Source organism: Nuphar pumila, chromosome 3 (genome assembly GCF_984573655.1).
Source record: "Nuphar pumila chromosome 3, dmNupPumi1.hap1.1, whole genome shotgun sequence".
Taxonomy (NCBI): domain Eukaryota; kingdom Viridiplantae; phylum Streptophyta; class Magnoliopsida; order Nymphaeales; family Nymphaeaceae; genus Nuphar; species Nuphar pumila.
This window is the reverse complement of record NC_143251.1, coordinates 2,895,343-2,901,364: the sequence shown is the minus strand read 5'-3', so window position 1 is coordinate 2,901,364 and position 6,022 is coordinate 2,895,343.

Sequence of the window (6,022 nt, the reverse complement as noted above, 5' to 3'; positions counted from 1 at the left end):
GGTTTTGGTGATAAATAAGAAAGTCCGATTAGAATCCATGTTGAATCCAAAGGGTCTGATTAATATATGAAGTCGGGTATGATTTGTAAAATTTCATATCAAACCCAGACCCGACCAGAGTTCCAACTAAGAACCACGAATTTTCAATGTAATAAGATTTAAAAAATATTATTTTACAGGACATGGTTCGAGTCTGATTCATGTAATCCTATAAGATTCGAGTATAGTTTTTCTTATAGGGCCTGATTGGACCCAAGTCCGGACCTGATACCGTCATCTCAAATTAGGTCTGGGTTTGGTTCCACTTAGGTCCCAACCAAACCAGATCCGTTGACACCCTTAATCTTAGGTGGCCATCGGGTGGGGCTTCCCGTCAGGCTCAGGCTGCAGTTTGCAGCCCGGGCCCGAATAAAGTCGGGTTGAGATCCGCCAGCCCCCATGTACAAAATGAACGGGCCCGATAAGCCCAAGCCATTAACTGGTCGGGCTTAAAGGGCCCGGCCCGATTATAACTGAGTCAGGCTGGGCTCGAGCCTTAATACGGGTCGGTCCCTCCAGCCCGATGTCCACCCCATGTATCTGATTATGCGAGTTAAGCTTCCTATATTGGGAAAGCCCAGCCCAAGTTCCTTAAGTCCCTCACCAAAGAGCCACTCCAACCTAACCTTATCAGCCTACTGGCCTCGGCTTGGTCTAGTGGCCCACTTGCAGATTGATTTACTGAGAACGTTTGGAACCAGGAAACATGATCCATAGAGGTCAGGAATTAAAGTTAAAAGTTGAGTATAGGAGAACCTTTTCTAGTAACTTTCCTGTCACCATGGGTAAGGTTGTAAAAGGGTAGGATCCAGTTTGATAGTGGACGTAGCAGGATTCAAGTGGATCTTCTCTTTAGGTTTTCGGATCTGGGATTGCTTTAGGCATATTTGGGTTTAAATTGCTAGTGGAACAATCTAATTGCATTTTGTAATTTTAATGATTTTGCTAATATTTAGTTGTGGGATCATATTTGGTGCACTCAACTATACCAAAATAGGTCATGGTTGTGACTTCTGTCTATTACAGTCTGAACCACAAAACATGTTTATATCATGGTTCATTTGTTATAAATCAAATAGGGTTGGAGCATTCTCAATGTAAAAATGTGATTTTTTTTCAATTCTAAACTTTTAGACTAAATATGTATATTATATTTATTTGGCTTGCACAGAAAAAAAAATTGTTGAAAAATAGATGGTTTTTAGTTTTTACTGTAGTACACAAGTTACGATTGAGAGAAACAAATATTAACCTTTTAATTACAATATCAAAGATGTAGAAATTACTCTTTTCTTCAAAATTTTCTAATTTTTTGTGCACCAAATGTTATGGATGTGATCGACATGGTTTTTTTTACTATAAAACTTGTGTTAAATCATGTAATTACGATAAGTAATTAGGTTATGGCTTACAATGTGCTAAAATTTCATAACTCAAAAAAGTATACTTTTATATTAAAAAAAACAAGATCCAAGGCTTGCTCCTTAGCAAACAAGCCATGTTGAACGCATCTATATGGTGAGATTGAGTCGATACAACTTGCACCTATGATTTATAGCCCATTAGTTTCTTACCTTCATTAGTATATAATATTTTTTTGTTCATCTATATGGTTCAATAAAGGGCTTAATGAAAACCATTCATCATGGTTGCCGACTGCGGGAGCGGGAAGTGATACGGGAAGTGAGAAGCGATAAAATTTTAAGAAGCGGAAAGCGTGGGACGACTTAGAAGCGAATCACAAACCGTCTCGGAAGCGACTTAAGAAGCGAACCAAAAAGCGACCTAAGAAGCGAGGGAAAGCGAGGGGAAGCACGGGGGAATTGTGCTTTCCAAAAAAAAATGCTTCTATGCACATTTTGGAAGTGTGACGTTTCGCGCTTTTGAAATGCATATTAGAAAAGTACGCTTCCCCTGTGGTATAGGCGCTTCCGGTAACTCTGGATGACATTGACATCCTTACTTTTTCAAGACCAAGAAAAAAACAATGGAAAAATCATGATAATTAAGGTTCAGTTTGAAAGCAAGAAGTCGAAGAAAGTTCATGGATTTGAAAGAGTGGAAGCTGTCAATTTTTGAAATTGGCAGTGACCAACCCTCAGTTACCAAGACTGGCTTTGAATGCAAAAACAAGTGAGTGCTCATCTCGCCTCTTTTCTCATTTCTATAAACTACCTTCTAAATGTCATCACCCAAACGACTACCTCAGCAATTTGACCCAATTTAAGGCCTTGTTTACAATCTGGGTGTCAGAGCGGATTCAAGGGCACCGGAGTGGATTCGTGGAATCCACAGGTTTTTTCGACGGAGGGAAAACTAATGAAAATCATGGAACTGACGTGGCATTTGCCGATGCCAGTTTCAGGTTTCGACTACCATCAATCATGAGGTGGTAGTCGGCAAATCTCACGCCGAACACCTTCAACACCCTCCTCACCTATCGTATTAACTCCCTAATTGCTCCCCTATTTTCATACCCCTACCAAAGGCACTGTTCGTGGGGGGGAGGGGGTGGCGAGAAGGCCAAAATTCGAGGAAGAAGAAAATGGCATCATCAGGCAATGCAACATTTTCTTTTTCCGGTTTCAGATTTTTGGTTTATGCGATTCATACTCTCGCTTCGGTACGACTTCGTTGCGATTTTATCCTTGTTTTCTGTTTCTATTATGCATTGTTATAAGGGGATGCATTGTATCGTCTTTTTTTTTTCCTTTGCTTTTGTCGTCAGTCTGCCAATTGATGTTTTCTTTGTTTTTGTTCATTTCCTGAAATACTGTCAATAATGAGGTTTTCTTTCTGTTTTTTCATTCAGGGGTGGTGATTTTTGTGTTTGTTTTAGTTTTGGTGTCGTCCATAATGTTTTGATATTTTCCTTTTTGTATTGTGGTTTGCGTCCTCTGTTAATCAAAAGAGATGGCATGGTTTTATTTTATTGATTTGATGTTTTGAGCTTTTACTATTTCTCTTGGGAGCTCTGAATCTGGTTGTGTTGTTTTTTTTCTGGCAGTAAGATCGATTCGTATGCCATATTCACTTTCTTCCTTTTCTTTTGGTGTTTTTTTTAACTCCATAGTTTTATTTTGGTGTTTTGAAGCTCCATAGTTCCAACTACAAAGTACTGGCCGAATTTATGATGCCACATAGTTGCCAACTACATGTTCACGCTATTTGGGATATGCCTGTTTTTTGTTGCCTTTGAATTGGTTGGATTCTCATTTTTCTTATAAAATGCTTTTTTTTTATTTCTTGCAATGCTCTGCGTGAGTTATTTAGCAACTATGTGAAAACATGTAGCTAAAGAAATAACTATAAAATTCACATATCATTCAAACAGTTTAAAAAATGGATTTGCAAAGTAGATTTATAATGGTGCTCCCAAACAAGCAGGTGGGAAATACCAAATCTACAAATTTTGTGAATTCCATACTTCCTCCACTGCCATGGACTGCTAGATTCCAAACAGGGCCTAAGCCAAAATCCTGAACTCCTATCTTAGCTACCAGCTGCCAAACATACCATACAGATCTCCAAGAAAGTTGTATGTTTTCTTATGTTCAAAATGGTCTTTGTTTCACTGGTTCATTACTTGTGCAGTGTTTGGAATCGTTGGGACAGATTTCACGGACACTTTTATTGGGAACATGAGATGTTATATGCTTGGTTAGACATAAGAATTGGGACTTTCGAGGGTCTTTTTGTTTTCCTTCTTAAATCTCATCGTACCATTGTGATCTACATGCTTAGTTTTATGGGGACTAGCTCTTGGATTGGCCGATTACAACCCATAAGAAAGATCTTTTAAAACTTGAAAATCGGCAGCTCAAAATTCTCATAAATATTTCAGCATCCAAAAATCATATTTTTTGGATGAAAATACAAGATCCGACAATCGATTCCTAGCCAATATATTGCCAAATGCATCTGCAGGGTCGGATCGCAAAAAAGACATCAAAAATACCTAGTTCAGACTATGGTATATATATATATATGTGTGTGTGTGTGTGTTTGCTACAATCAATTGCATTTATAATTGACTTAGCGAACTTCATTTTTTTGGTCCAGATGTACCCATAGATGTGATCTACATATTGTTGTTCCCGACATTTAAATCGACAGAATCTGACCTGTGCAGTGATGCAAAAATTGATGGCTATGAATACATTAAATTTTCTCAACCAATAAAACATGATTTTTTACCGAAAAAACATGATCCAAGGGTTGTTTCCCACTAAATCAAGCATGTTGAACACATCTACTAGGTTACATTCAGTCAAAACAACTTTCACCATGAGATTCCAACTAGATTGTACCTACAATAGATTGTTATATACATAGAGTGATTGGTAGCTGCTCACATGTTAGGTGTGAAATGAGCATGCTAAATGGGTTTTTCAGACTTTTTTCATTTTATTTTTAAATTCTCACCCTACATATGTGATCTATGTACTTGATTTTATAGGGATCAGCTCTTGAAGCATTCTATTCCGACACATGGGTTTGGTTTTTATAAGGCTAAAAAAAACAATGGTCCAAAATCTTTGTAAAATTTTGAGGCTCCATATATCATTTTTTTCATCGAAAAGACATGATCCAGGTGTGGATTCCTCGTAAATAGACCATTGAGACCTCATGAATTTTTGAGGCTCCAAATATATATATATATATATATATATATATATATATATATATATATATATATATATATATATATATATATATATATATATATATATGGGCTACTAGAATATGAGAACTAGAGCATGAGCTGAGACTTTTATGAGTTTTTTTGTTTTTTCTTAAATCTAACTTTACGGATATGATCTGTTTGGTTTTAAAGGGACCAGCTCTTGAATCATGCGATTGTGATGCATAAGTAGTATTTTTTGAAAATTGACAGCTTAAATTTTTTATAAATATTAAATAATCCAAAAATTATGTTTTTTTTATCAAAAAAACATGATACACAATCAATTCCAAGCAAATGGACCGTGCTTAATAGATCTGCAAGGTCAGATTTGCAAAAGAATATCAGAAATGCCTGATTCATACTTTAGTTCTCATATTCATATTCATATTCATATTCTAGTGGCTATATTTATATATGTGTGTGTGCACATGCAAACATGCATAGTACACATTTACAATGCAAAAACTTCATATAACCCTTGTTCAAGGACAAACATTTCACACGTACTAAGTTATATTCTTTGCAGATTAAATATAATTATCAAAGAAGGTGCTTTCTTTTTGGGGCTCTATGACTTGCAGGAAAGTTGATTTTAGGAACATGTATAAAAACACGCATGACTTTTGACTTATTTACAAAAGCACACCTAAACATTGAAAATTGACAAATACCTGCTTGAGTTAAGAAACTAATTATCAAGGACGTGCCTCCCTCAACACAAATGGTTTTACTATGGGTAATGATCCATATTTTTACCTGGGAAAATTACTTTACTGTCATTCTCAGTCTCTGTTAACAGTGGTATTTGAATCTTCTGCTGTTTCATGGCTACCATCAGTATTGCAACAGCAAATATACTACAAAAACAAACGAGTTTTCAATACATTACTGCGTGCTCACAAATCGCGTTCTAAAATGGAGAGTTTATTATTGCACTGAGGATGCCTCTCTCAGTCCACCCTGGGAAGTTCACAGGAAATATAAAAGAACATACAAGATGAAGTATCAAGAGAAGCCTGTTGGACGTTCAGGTTAGATAAATTGGCTTAGCCAAGGACTTCAAGTATTTGATCCTAAGTATTGAGAAGGAAAAGTTTTTCCTGTTACTATCTTTTTTCAGGTATTTTGAAGCTAAAGAGCACACTCGATCAGTGAGTAAGGCATGAATATGTGCAGCACATATAAAGTCTTTCAACACGTATCAATTGAAGGATATTTCGTGCTTATTATGATGCATATTTATAAAATATTTAATAAGACAACTGAGTTAACTACAAATTTTTTTCTTGCATATGT